The 14319-nt window shown below is 44.2% G+C and overlaps 1 protein-coding gene across 3 annotated transcripts in view; it reads right to left on the bottom strand.

Annotated features, from left to right (window-relative positions):
- The window catches only part of SNCAIP (synuclein alpha interacting protein), a 100268-nt gene extending 86577 nt beyond the window's left edge, over positions 1-13691 (bottom strand). For 2 of the 3 annotated variants that reach the window (XM_084628242.1, XM_084628244.1), the window contains exon 1: positions 13553-13691. The gene's annotated coding sequence lies outside the window, so the exon portion shown is untranslated. Of the gene's footprint in view, positions 1-12902; positions 12922-13552 lie in introns of those variants that run through there. The other variant, XM_084628243.1, reaches the window with a different exon arrangement.
- Positions 13692-14319: the final 628 nt, after the last annotated feature.

Raw genomic sequence — 14319 nt, 5'->3', positions numbered from 1 at the left:
TAAACAAATGACCAGCCTTATACATCACCTCCTATAAGAGGGATGTGTATTAGAGTTTGCTGGAGTGTTTAAAAGTTAAATACTGTTATTTTCAGTTAATTTTAAGACATCAAAAATAATAAATGAGATAAATAATAAGATAATTCCAGACTCTTACTGAGTGCAGAAACTAGGGATGTCAATAGGGTTTAAAAATAGCAACCGTTTAACCTTTTAACATTTTATCAGTTAAACGGTTAACCATTAAGGAGTTCTTCGGGTCCTGTGCCCGGCAACCAGGATGCCGGGTATGGGGTGGCAGTTGGGTCCTGGATGCGGGCAGCAGCGGAGTTTAATTGTTAACCGAAACTGATAAGACTGATGCTTACCAGTTAACCAGTTAAACTTTTACATCCCTATCTGGAATAATTCCACTGACCTCTCTGGAATTACTCCAGATTTACACCTATATAACTGAAATCGGAATGTGGCCTTCTGGAATCACAGCTTACCTGAATTATATTAATGAGAAAGAGAATGTAGCTTCAGAGTAGCAGCCGTGTTAGTCTGTATTTGCAAAAAGAAAAGGAAGTACTTGTGGCACCTTAGAGACTAACATATTTATTTGAGCATAAGCTTTCGTGAGGTACAGCTCACTTCATCGATGAAGTGAGCTGTAGCTCACGAAAGCTTATGCTCAAATAAATATGTTAGTCTCCAAGGTGCCACAAGTACTCCTTTTCTTTTTGCGAATGTAGCTTGTACTTCTGCAGCTACAGTATACTGGCTTCATAGTGTTGCTAATGTTAAAAACAAACAAGCAAATTTGTTTTGAGCATGCAGCAGACATGACTTAAATAAAATAATAATCATTTGTACTTTTTGCCTTCCATTAGAGCAGTGTTTCCCAAACTTGGGATGCCGCTTGTTCAGGGAAAGCCCCTGGCAGGCCGGGCCAGTTTGTTTACCTGTCGCGTCCACAGGTTCAGCCCATCGCGGCTCCTACTGGCCGCGGTTCGCCACTGCAGGCCAATGGGGGCTGCAGGAAGCGGCACGGGGTGAACGGCGGTCAGTGGGAGCCGTGATGGGCCGAATCTGTGGACGCTGCAGGTAAACAAACCGGCCTGGCCCACCAGGGATTTTCCCTGAACAAGCGGCGTCCCAAGTTTGGGAAACACTGCTTTAGAGAATCTCAAAACAATTATATTTTTTAAAAATTTCATTAAAAGAACTTTGTCTAGGTTTTGAAGCCAAACACTAGAGAGTTAGGAAATGGCTGAATTCATGTTGCCCGTGCTTTCTTAATTTAGACCCCTGTGCATATGCAGTAAGATACAGTCTTAATTACACATCACATGCTATTTTTCCCCAGGACCTCTGCCTCATTCAGTGCACAAGCAGGCGAGTACTCAGGGAACAGGGCCACTATTCAGAAATGTTTCTCCTCACCCTTCAAGTAGCAGCCCCTGCCTCATTTACTGCACCCAATCCAGTATTTCTGTAGCAATGAATGCAAAATGATTCACTTCCTCATTGCCTTTATTAGTGTCCTCACTATACTATCTGAACACCTTACAAGCATTAATGAATTTATTTCCACTACAAAATAAAAGGGGATTATACCTCATTTTACAAATGGGGAAACGGAGACAAAGAGACAAAGGAATCACTGTCAGACACAGCTCAGAACTCAGGACATCATGACTCCCAATCTTCAGACCTGCACTTAACCACTACCAGAGGTACTGGACACACAATTAGCCACCTGCCAAAATTCTGGCTTAAGTTACTTGTTCAGCATCACATAGGGAGACTGTAAGAGAAGCACGGATAGAACTGAGCAGTCCCATGTGGTATTTGCCTGTCTTAACCACTCCTTCTCTTCCTACAGACCCCGCCTTACAATCCAAACACTTTCTAATTTAGAGGACAAATGAGGCAAGGATCCTACATAAGAACAGCCATGCTGGGTCAGACCAATGGTCCATCTGGCCCAGTATCCTGTCTTCCAACAGTGGCCAATGCCAGATGCTTCAGAGGGAATGAACAGAACAGGTAATTATCAAGTGATCCATCCCCTGTCGTCCATCCCAGTTTCTGACAAACAGAGGCTAGGGACACTTCAGAGCATGGTTTTGCATGCCTGCCCATCCTGGCTACTAGCCATTAATGGACCTATCTTCCATGAACTTATCTAGTTCCTTTTTTAACTCTGTTATAGTCTTGACCTTCACAACATCCTCTGGCAGAGTTCCACAGGTTGACTATGCATTGTGTGAGGAAATACTTCCGTTTGTTTGTTTTAAACCTGCTGCCTATTAATTTCATTTTGTGACCCTTAGCTCTTGTGTTATGAGAAGGAGTAAATAACTCTTCCTTATTTACTTTCTCCACACCAGTCATGATTTTATAGACCTCTATCATATCGCCCGTTAGTCATCTCTTTTCCAAGCTGAAAAGCCCCAGTCTTATTCATCTTTCCTCGTATGGAAGCTGTTCCATATCCCTAATCGTTTTTGTGGCCCTTTTCTGTACCTTTTCCTATTCCAATATATCTTTTTTGAGATAGGACGACCAGATCTGCATACAGTATTCAAGATGTGGGCATACTATGGATTTATATAGAGGCAATATGATATTTTCTGTCCTATTATCTATCCCCTTCCTAACGATTCCCAACATTCCATTAGGTTTTTTGATCGCTGTTGCACATTGAGTGACTATTTTCAGAGAACTCTCCACAATGACTCCAAGATCTCTTTCTTGAGTGGTAACAGCTTATTTAGACCTTATCCTTTTATAATTATTATTGGGCTATGTTTTCCAATGTGCATTACTTTGCATTTATCAACATGAAATTTAATCTGCCACTTTGTTGCCCAGTCACCCAGTTTTGAGAGATCCTTTTGTAGCTCTTCACAGTCTGCCTGGGACTTAACTATCTTGAGTAGCTTTGTATCATCTGAGAATTCTGCCACCTCACTGTGTACCCCTTTTCCCAGATCATTTATGAATATTTTGAACAGTACTGGTCCCACTACAGACCTCCTTGGGGATACCACTATTTACCCTTCTCCATTCTGAAAACTGACCATTTATTTCTACTCCTTGTTTCTATCTTTTAACCAGTTACTGATCCGTGAGAGGACCATCCTTTTTATCCCATGACAGCTTACAATTTTGTCCACCACCCAACCCTGATTCATTATAGGAGCACTGTGCATTCTGTGCACTGAAAGAGGCACATTGAAGACTGTATCGCAATGTATACCCACAATGGGTATGAATTATGGGACCACAGGCTTAATTCTGGCATTTCCTATCTTTCCAGTATTTGACTTTGTAACCTAAATGACAATACTTTAAAAATTCTGTACGTGATTTCCTACTTTTTTTTTTTTAAAGAAAAAGGTAAAAAAAAAAAAATCCAACTGTAACAGTTCCATGTATAAAATTTATTCCCTTAATCTGAGCATGACTTGAAATATAGGACTAACTATGTTAGCTGGCAGCAAAAGGCCATTCCCCCGGGGGCGGGGTGGAATGGGTTGCTGAGGTGACTTGCTGAATCTGGGAGGGGAGCCTGGCCTGGCCCTCTCTCTTCCCTTGTTCCAGGAAGTGCGGGAGCTTCTTACCTACCTAGCACCTCCAGAGGGAAAGATTGCTGGGTGGGGGAGCCCAATGCAGTTCTTTCTCCTCCACTCTATCTTATTTATCTAGGGTACTTACATGATCCCCATTACTGTAGTATATCTGAGTATCTGACAATCTTCAATGCATTTATCCTCACAACACTCCTATGAGGAAGAGGAATGCTATATCTCTATTTTACACATGGGGAACAGAGGTACAAAGAGAGAGGCCGAGGGCCAGATTTAAAAAAGAGTTTAGGCACCTAAAGATGCAGATAGATGTTCAGTGGCCTAACCTACGTAGGCACTATTGAAAATCCCACTAGATGCCTATCTATACATTTAGGCACCTAAATGCCTTTGTAAATCTAGACATAAGAGATTTGACCAAGATCACAAAGGAAATCTGTGGTAGAGCAGTAAACTGAATGTACGTCTACAAAGTACCAGGCTGTTGCTCTAACTATGGACCACCACCAACTCTTTCCAACTTCTTCCTGCGGAGACTGTCTTGCTTCCAGGGATCTCAGTGCAGCATGTGCTGCCAGGTCCCGGCCTCTCATTACAATGTTCATATTCAGTTATTATTTTTACATGCTGCCAAAATTTTGCTGACAATGCAACAGAAAGAAAACAGCAATTTTCAAAAGTTTATACATCAGCCAAAATTGAATGGAATTTCATGGGCCAAAGAAGGACTTTGTTCATGAGACATATTTCATGGACCAAAGAAAGATCTCAGTGCCTTGTTAATGCTGAATTTCAATGATCCAAACTGCAAACAATGGAAGTGTTAGAGCTTCTCAAGACAGTATTGCAAGAGTCATTTCTAATGGTAAGTGTTAGACAACTAAGTGTTAGGTCTCTATCAGCTCCCCACATTAGAAACAGATGTTGCTATTAGCACCCTTTATAATGAGTAAATTCAGTACACTGGTCAGGTTTTCTCCATTTTACTAATGGGTAAACTGAGGCAGAAAGACTTCCTTAAAATCAGTCAGAGCCAGCATTAGGAATTCCTTGCTCCTAGTTAATCCACTAAACAGTGCTGCTATTTTTCCTTGAGCAGCAGGTAATGGAAGCAATAAGGTAACATTTTTACAATTGCCTTTTTTTTTTTTAAACCACAGCTGCAATTTGAGGAAGGATGGGGGAAAATAATGAATTTATTTCTATTTAGTCATTTATCTAAAGAGAATATTTTTATCTTGGCATATAAGCAAGCTGTGACATTTCACCAGCCTGAACAGCTCAGCTTCACCTTCTGTCACCAAAACACATGTTATTTAGAAACACATTTTGTTGCATCCTATTTCTTAATTTTTGATTTATCACCATAGTTTTTGCATAATATATTTTTGTGGCTCATGGAACATTTACACAAGCTCACCTTTTTTCTGTTTCATCCTCATCCTTAAAAACTATGGTTTCTGCCTTAACTTTCTTAAATTACATTTGGGGGTCTTTTTATGGGAGGAAGAGCAAACATATTTCCATTACAAATACTTCCATATCAAATTTTGGTGTATGACCTATTAATGTCAAATATTATTGCCATAAAGAAGTGTCTTAAACAGCAGCATATCTAAATACCATATTTTTGAAAAAAAATTCCAGCGCTTAGAATATGGTACACTTTAATAACAGAGAATTTGACTGACAACAAAAAAAAAACAAATCAGCTCTTTATAATGTGGGTCTCTTTCCTGATGTATACAAAAAGATAAACATTTCTATAAAATGTGATAAATACAGGTTCTTTCAGTATAGTTGAAGTCACTGCTTTAGTCAAGACCATGTGTTTATGTTCCCTCATAAATAGCGATATAATTGCCCTTTTTGAAACTGCTACATAATTGTACTCCAGGTTCTAAACTTTTATATAAAAAAGTCTCTAGCCCTTATGGTTTTGAAGAAAAATTTCCATACAGGAACCAAATGTACACTGATGCAATTTTCAAAGTCTACAGGGAGCATGACGCAATAATACAAGGTCCTTGTCTACACTGCCACTTTACAGTGCTGCAACTTTCTCGCTCAGGGGTGTGAAAAAATACCCCCCTGAGTGCTGCAAGTTTCCCAGCGTGGTAGCTACTCCCCTCATGGAGGTGGGTTTTTTTTATAGTGCTGGGAGAGCTGGTGCCACGACTACACGGCAGTGCTTTAATGTTGCTAGTGAAGACATGCCCTAAGAGAGGTGTCAAACGTTCCCATTCTCAGCTTCATGGGGTGTTAACTCATGAGCCTAAATGATAATGTAAGCAACCACACAAGTACCAACTACTGCAATGCCGATAATTTCAGTAGAAACCTCAAACTATCAGTAACATGCTTATCCATCCCTGTTGGATGCCGTGGCAGAGCCCGGAACGGTATACTGTGGAGCAGCTGCTGAATTCGTGACCTCTCACTCCAAACTTATTTTTGCATTGGCCTAAAACTGGGAAGAAAAAAGAGCTACCCAAAGCCTCTCCTGCATCATGGGTACCAAAACCCATCTCTCATGCCCCCTTGAAAAACCTCAAAACCAAAAATCTCAACAGCTGTCACAGTCTACAATACCTCCCCCACACCCAAAGCTTTATTTAATAACTAATACCAACTATTTTTTTAATTTACCTGAATTTGCCACAGACTTTTTTTAGTTCCCCCCACCAAAGAATCCCATAATCCAGAAACCACTACTACTCTAGTGCTTTGCTGAACAAAGACATGTGTGTTTAAGTGCTTTGCTGAATCACAGCCAAAATGCACACCAAAGGTGCAGTGCTCAAGCATGCTTGTCTAACTTAGATGCATGTTCAAAAGTGAACTGCAGGTGCACAGAAGCCCTTGTCTCAGTTCATACTCCCTGGTAAATGGTTAGGGGAGACCTCCCATAGCACTACTAAGGTCCACAGAAGTGGTTTGAAGAAGAGAAACACCATGGGAGCTTGGAGGATGGTTTGAAGGGGCCCCTAGAGTAAGAGGAGCCACTGATTTTAAATGAAATGATCAGAGATGTAGATAGACTGCAGGTCAATTTATCCACAAATTGGGTACAACATGGGAAATCACAGTATAAATTTCAATGTACTATTTACTAATATGCTAAGACCCTCAGGAACTACTTCTCGGTGGTGAATTGGTAGTTCATTATTTATGCCTATGTAATCTTTGATTTATTGTAATGAGAATACCAGTTTCAAGGTGCCAATTTTGATGTGAAAAGCTATCTGCTTGGAATTAAACTGACACCACCAATGCTTTTCACGATGGCTACTGAACGTTTATGAGACAACTCCTACTTTTGGTCACAATGGACAAAAGCCAGATTTATACTGATAACCAACAGATATAAGGCTTAGTAGTCTCATACTAATCCTTGAGATGGTCAGACCCCTGAAGATCTTATTTTCAAGAATCTTATTAAAATTATTTGTCAACAGAGCCATCTTGCATCCAGAAATTAATAAACAACATCAACAAATTAGCAAAAGTACAGCTTGATAGACTAACATTAAACAAACAGAAGCAAATGCACAGCCTCTTATCCTCCGTGTTTGTCACAGAGATCACAGAAGTCACAGGTTCTGTGACCTCTGTGACTTCTACCATGGCCAGTGCGCCTGGCCCGGAGGCCACCTGAGCAGCTCGGGCAGCTGGTGGGCCAGGCGCACCGGCCACTGCTGGAGCAGTCCTGGGCCCCCCAATCCCGCCCCCCAGCAGCAGTAGTTTGGGTGGCGGGGGGGGGGGGGGGCTCAGGGCTGGGATGTTGAGCAGTGCTTATCTGGTGGGAGCTCCCTGGAAGGGTGACCGGAACTCCCCTCCCTCAGCTCCTAGCTCCATGTGCTGCCTCTGCCGCCGCAGCTCCCATTGGCCGCGTTCCCAGCCAATGGGAGCTGCAGAACTGGGGCTCGTGGTGGAGACGAGGCAGCACATGGAGCTAGGGTCGCCGCTTCCCGGGAGCCGGGTAGGGAGCCTGCCCCAGCTCCACCAGCACCCTCCTGGGTCGCACCTCCCTCCCAACACCCACAGCGCCCCCATGGGCCATGCCCCCCCCCCCCCCCAGGACCACCCTTCCAAACCCCCTTCCCCCAAGTTTTAGTCAGGGGTATTTTAGTAAAAGTCATGGACAGGTCACAGGCCATGAACTTTTGTTTACTGCCTACTACTTGTCCATGACTTTTAGTAAAAACACGTGCGACTAAAACGTACCCTTACCTATAATGTATGAACTGCTCCAGATACATTTTTAACAGTATATCATACATGGATGCAGCAAGCAAAAACCGGTTTGCAAAATAAATGGATTTAGAGATTACTGAAGATAAGACTTCTAGTACGGGGCAATTACAAAGGTAGTCCAATTTGTGGGGCTAGCCACTTTGCCAGTGTCTTTCTAATAGCCAGAATCTTAAATCATCAATTACCCTGATCATATTTATATTTTAAAAGTCAGTTCCCCTTTTCCTAAGGATCACTTAATATGCTGTGCACAGATAACAAAAAGTATACATGAGAAAAAAAATTAACAACCATCATGTAGCTTATGTCAAGCTAATTACTTTAGTCAAACATTTCATCATGATGCTATATAACACAAGCCTTATACAATAGGATACTCAATAGCTGAGTCTCTCTTCCTTCTTCTTCTTCTAATGAACTGCCAGCATGTTTCCCTATTATACTGTCTCTGTTGATTGACTCCTATGATCAGAACACCTATTAATTCAAACATATTGAGCACTAGCCAAAAAGTCCAGGTTATCGCAATTCTACTGTAGCTAGGCGAAAACATGCACCACGTTCAAAGATACAGTATAAACTCAAATTTGTTTTTTTACTAGCGATTGTAAAATGCATTTACTTCACATTTTAAATCTGTTTTAAGTCAAAATAAACCAAATAATGGTGTTAAGCATACATCCATTTCCTGATCATTCCTTTTTGTAACAAAAGAACAGTTTTTGCCCATGTCCTAGCAACAAGCACAAATATTATATTGTATCCAATGCTCAAAACATGAGTTTCCAAAATGATAGGTTAGTACTCAGCTTAATTAAAGAATATGCTTTAAGAACAATATCTGAATGTACAACAGCAGCAATAATAGCATTTGATTAAAGTTAGTGTTTAGAATAACAATTTTTCCCCTTTATACAGATAAAGAGAAAAGGCCAACAGTCTAGCATGCACAAGAAAACATGCGAGGGAGGGGAAGTACTGATAAAGGAACAGTTTAGAATAACCTATTTACATCTTAAAATTAAATATAGAAAAATACAAAATGCTGTTAAAAGCACAATAGTGTTGCTTACAAAACTATTTTGAACACAAATTTGGTGCATTTACGTACTTCTTAAACTGTTCTTTAAAAAACAAGAATAAGACCTGTGCATAGCAAAGGATGATCTCCATACTGACCAACCTATGAAAGTTGAAATGCATAAATCGCTATTTTTGGTAACTGTAGCTTCTTTATATTGTATATCACTGGTAACTTTACACTTGAAGATGAAATTACAAGACAGATAAACAGCTGTTGGAATTTCTACCAGACTATTTATGTGCCTGTTTCTCCCCACCAGCAAAGAACTCCTCTGTGACACCTGGATCAATAATGTATCTGATGCATGTATCCTATTTTAATAGTGATAACAGTCCTGTTGTTGCAGGGCTATTTCCTTGTGTTTTTAATGATGCACCTGCTCCATGTGAGCCATCCCTGCCCCCTTTGACAAAGAAATACCTTGTATCTGGCAAAACACCAACACCACCACTGTCCGGGTCCAAGCTCCCTTTACTATGACAGCCTACTTGTTTTCACACTTCATTCAAGCTACAACACTTCTCAAATACTTTTTGACATATTTTTCATCTTGACAGTGAAAATGATTATTTCATACTGTGTTAAATACTTAAGTATTCTGGATTATATACAGCAAAGAGTTGACAACTCTGGTTCATTATAAAGACTTTATTAAAATAACTACATGCCAGCAAGCCTCTATTTCAGGTCAGAGTAAAAATCAAAGGGCTAGATTGTGCTTAGCGCTAACGCAGTCACAGAGAGAACCAAGGTTCTTCCCTCCCTGTATGCTACCATGTTAGTGCCTCCTGGATCACTGCTGCTGATGCTCAGTGAATCACCCAAAATGTTCTTTCCTCCGGAGCAAGTGGGGGGATAGGCAGAAAACCGAGCCATTGCTCCACTACACCCACCTAATACTGACCAGAAGATCTGTTTAGAAGCACGAGGGGGTATGCTGCATCTCATAAAAGCGCGTTGCAAATTAGTTCTTCTCAAAGTACACAAAAGGAACCACAGCAAGCATTGTCCCACTAAAAGGCGCCTCTCTCAAGCACACTGCCTCCCACTGGTCCACTTGATGAGGTGCACCTACATACCACTCCTCACACCAGAGGTGCGCAAACTACGGCCCACGGGCCACGTCCAGCCCATGGGACCATCCTGCCCGGCCCTTGAGCTTCCCTCCTGTTCTGTCCCCTCTCCCCCGCAGCCAGCGCTCTGGCCCGCTGCTCTTGCCAGGTAGCACAGCAGCAAGTTCCTGCCGCTCTGAGTGGCACGGTAAGAGGCAGGGAGCGGGGGGGGGGGGGGGTGGAATTGGATAAGGGGCAGAAGGTTCCGGGGGGGGGGCAGTCAGGGGACAGGGGATGGTTGGATGTAGCGGGGCGATCAGGGGATGGGGAGCAGTTGGGGTTGGATAGGGGGTGGGGTCCCAGGAGGTGGTTAGGGGTGGGGGTCCCAGAAGGGGGCGGTTAGGGGACAAGGAGCAGGGGGGTTGGGTGGGATGGGGGTTCTGAGGGGGCAGGCAGTGGGTGGGAACTGGGAGGTGGGCAGATAGGGGGCGGGGCCGGGCTGTTTGGGGAGGCACAGCCTTCCCTACCCAGCCCTCCATACAGTTTTGCAACCCCGATGTGGCCCTCTGTGCAAAAAGTTTGCCCACCCCTGCCTTAGACAAAGCTTTCTGTACCTTAAAGGCAAAATGTAGCCCAAAAGAAGCTAGGTCATACTCTCATGATTTTCCCCATTTCAGGAGAATCACTATCAAACAGCAGACTCTGTTGTACAATTATTTCAAATGAGAGCATTACCTAACATCTAACTTACTTGCCACAAACCCACTCATTTAAGAAGGCATCTAGCAGGATATTCTCTGTGAGGGTCGCTCAGCTTTGGATCTCGCCCTCCACCATTCCCTCATTCTAAACAGTTAGACTTTATAAACCTTCAGGGCATGCTGTAAAGCACATCTGCTTTCCTAGCTCAAAGGGGCAGGGAAGATTTACACGGCAATTCGTAAAGATCTGAAATATGTTTTTAGTTGCTGGGTTATGACTGAGTTAATGATTGGGCAAAGAGGAGTAGCCTGTTTAGCTCTATTACAAATGGCATTTTGCTAACTAAAAAGGCTAATAATGAAAAAAATATTTTCTCTATACATTGGGTTAAATACTGCTCAGTGCTCAACCTATTTACTCAAGTAGTCCTACTGACTTGACTTAGATCCTATATTGGAACTCGTGCCATTGGACTGACCAGAGAAATAGACGTTTGCAGGATTATACCTAACTGCACCAAGTGGAATTATTTTTATTTTCCAATTGGAGGATCTGATCCTGCTCCCATTGACTTCAAAGGAAGTAAGAGACAGTACCTGCCAACCCTAATGTTTAAAAATCATGAGTCAGGCCCTTCAAAAAATCATGGCTTAAAAATCATGAGATTTTAAAGACTAATAAAATGTGGGTTGTTTTTATTTGCCTTCTGTTTTTTTGGAATCTTTAGGGTGCACTGGGATCATATTTCCAAGCTTTTCTCTGCAACCATAAGGCTAGAAACTTAGGGCTTTTTACATGGTGGGGTAATATGCACTACAAGGGTGTGATTTCTGATTTCTACAGTGCACTAATGTGATGCACATTAACTGATCTATGTACACCCTTATAGTGCACATTACCTGCCTCTGTTGCCAAGCCCTAACTCTCTATGTAAAAAATAAATAAATAAAGCTCACAATCAATTGTCTCCATGTGCTGAGGCTTCAAGTCAAACATCAAATATGAGCTGGCAACTCTGAAATCAAGCGTTAGTATATTTCAGAGCTAATTGATATGCTAAGAGCCTGACCCTGCAGCCCTTACTCATCCAAGTTGTTTTTACTGGTACAAGGACTCCCATTGATATCAGCTTGAGTAAACAGTTTGTAAATTTCAACCCTGTATTATTAGAATAGCCTTGGATTAATTTAACTGTAATCTAAGATGCAGTCCTTCTATCAGATAGACCTGTAGTTACTGTTCTTAGAACTAAATAAATGCAGTTTCTACTAATATTTCATTATGGTATAAAAACAGCAAGCTTTTCTTAAATTTTCTTTTAACTATCAATATGTACCAGTAAAATATGTACAGTGTTTAAAACCATTTTCCCATAAGGGATGTCTGGGCTGAGAACAGAACACAAATAAATTTGCATTGGCTTCAAATTTCATAGCAAATGATTTTTACAGTGGCACTTTGGTGAACTGACACCATGTATATGCTTTAGCTCTAATTAAATCCCTCAGATAAAACCCTAATTTCATCTGGAAAACACAACCCTGGGCTGGCTCCACTTTATAGGGGAGAGAGGAGGCTCTTCATTTCTGCTATCAGAGGGGTAGCTGTGTTAATCTGGATCTGTAAAAGCGGCAGAGTCCTGTGGCAGCTTATAGACTAACAGACGTACTGGAGCGTAAGCTTTCGTGGGTGAATACCCACTTCTTCAGATGCATCTGAAGAAGTGGGTATTCACCCACGAAAGCTTACGCTCCAGTACGTCTGTTAGTCTATAAGCTGCCACAGGACTCTGCCGCTTTATTTCTGCTGTCATTGTCTTTCTTTACAGAGCTGGGTGCTATTCTTCCTTGACTGATACCTGTCAATCATATGCTGATAAGAAGTACAGGGCTCTGTTTCTTGTTTTAAGAGGGAAACAACAGGAGCATTCCTCCTTTTTCACCAGCTATTCACAGGCAAGCCAAAATACCACAGGAACAGACTATTATATTTCAGGATTTAGTTCAAGGAACACTGAAAATTGTCAACAATAGTTATTTCTGAAACCGATTTCTTCTCCGCAAGCAGAGTTCAGCAAAGAATGCTAGCATTTCCTGTGGAAACTGTGTGGCTGCCAGTAACGTCCTCCTAATTTTTCTTCTCCCTTTTCATTGTTTTGTTTTGTGTTTAAAATAAACACAGCCTGGCATTTTGACAACAGCCACAATAACCCTTTACCTCACTTACCACCTGCAGATGAAAGTCATCAGGAGAGGAAAGCAAAGGAGCCACATTTCAGCAAGCAGCAAAACCAAAGCACACTGTAACCCAGCAAGAGAGGTGGCTGAGGATGTCCAAGTCCTGAATGCTGGATTTCGGGGAGGTAGCAGGCACTTCCCACACTATTCTATTGTGTATTGGTTTCACCCCACCCGCCACCTCTCCCTGTATGTCATGCTGCCTTTTTTCCGTGCCCGTTTTGCACGAAGTGGCTCGTTGAAAGGAAGACACAATAAGCGGCAATACTAGACAGGATGCCAGCCAAGGGGGTGGGGGGAGGAACATCGATGCCCCATAAGGTAGCGGTAGAAACTGCTGCCTCTTGTGTGTCAACCATCTCCCTGCTAAAACAACCCCTTGGCTGCAGCGTTACTATAGAGACACCGGGTCTGTCCTAACCCCTGCCCGGCGAGGCGCTGCTCTCCCGGAGACAAACAGCGCCGTGCCCTGCCTGGGCTGCCAGAAGGGATGCGAAGCCCGGAATCCGCCTCGCCGTGCACCGCGGCGAGGGAAGGGGGGTGGGGCCCCCGTAATGCAAACTTGGAGCCGCAGCCTCCGCTGCCCCCTCCCCCGGGGCTCTGGCTAGCCCAGGCTCGAGGGAACTTTCGCTCACTCACCGCGGGGCTCTGCCGGCCACAGTGCTGCTGCTGCTCCGCGGGGCCGGGCTCGCGCCGCTCCTGCCGCCGCTCGGACTCCAGCAGAACGCGGCCCGGGCGAGCTCGGGGACGCTGCCGCCCGCTGCTTGCGTCACAGTCACGCCGCGGCCATTCCCCACGCCGGGAATTCGGGGGGCTGGGGAGAGCCGCCACGTGATGAGCAGGCGAGGCGCCGCCGGGCGGGAAGAAGGGGAAGGGGGGGGAGTCAGGCAGGGCGGAGGCGCGTGAGGCTGCCCGCCGCGCGCTCCCCGCCCACTCCCCTGCCGCCCGCAGCCCCGCCAGCTGCCCATCCCGCCCGCGCTCGGCCCGTCCTCGCCTTTCCGCCGCTCCCCTGCGCCCTCGCCTCCTGCGAGCTTCCCCACGCGCACGCTCGTGCTTCTTGCACTTTCTCCTCCCCCCCGCCCCACCCGGGACAGAGACCCCGGCTGCAGCTCGGGGCGCCCCGTTCCTACTGCGTCCCCGCCGCCGGCGCCGTGCGGCTCCGCTGCCCCCGGGCATGGGGCTGAAACCGGACAACGCCAGGAGGGGGTGCCGGGCGTTGTATCCTTCACACACCCCCACCCCGGGAATCGCCCCCGCCCGGGCTGCTGGGGGGAGATTGCCGGGGTGAACTGCTGGGGTGTTTGTTTGTGTAGGGCTGGATGCCCCTCTCCTCAAGTGGGTCAACGATCGCTCCTTGAGAGGGGTCAGCTCGGGTGAGGGCTGAGCAGAAACGCCTGCCTTCTTCG

The sequence above is a fragment of the Lepidochelys olivacea genome (genome assembly GCF_965140295.1).
Source record: "Lepidochelys olivacea isolate rLepOli2 genome assembly, chromosome: 5".
Classification (NCBI taxonomy): Eukaryota; Metazoa; Chordata; order Testudines; family Cheloniidae; genus Lepidochelys; species Lepidochelys olivacea.
This window is presented reverse-complemented; position numbering and strand designations above follow the sequence as displayed.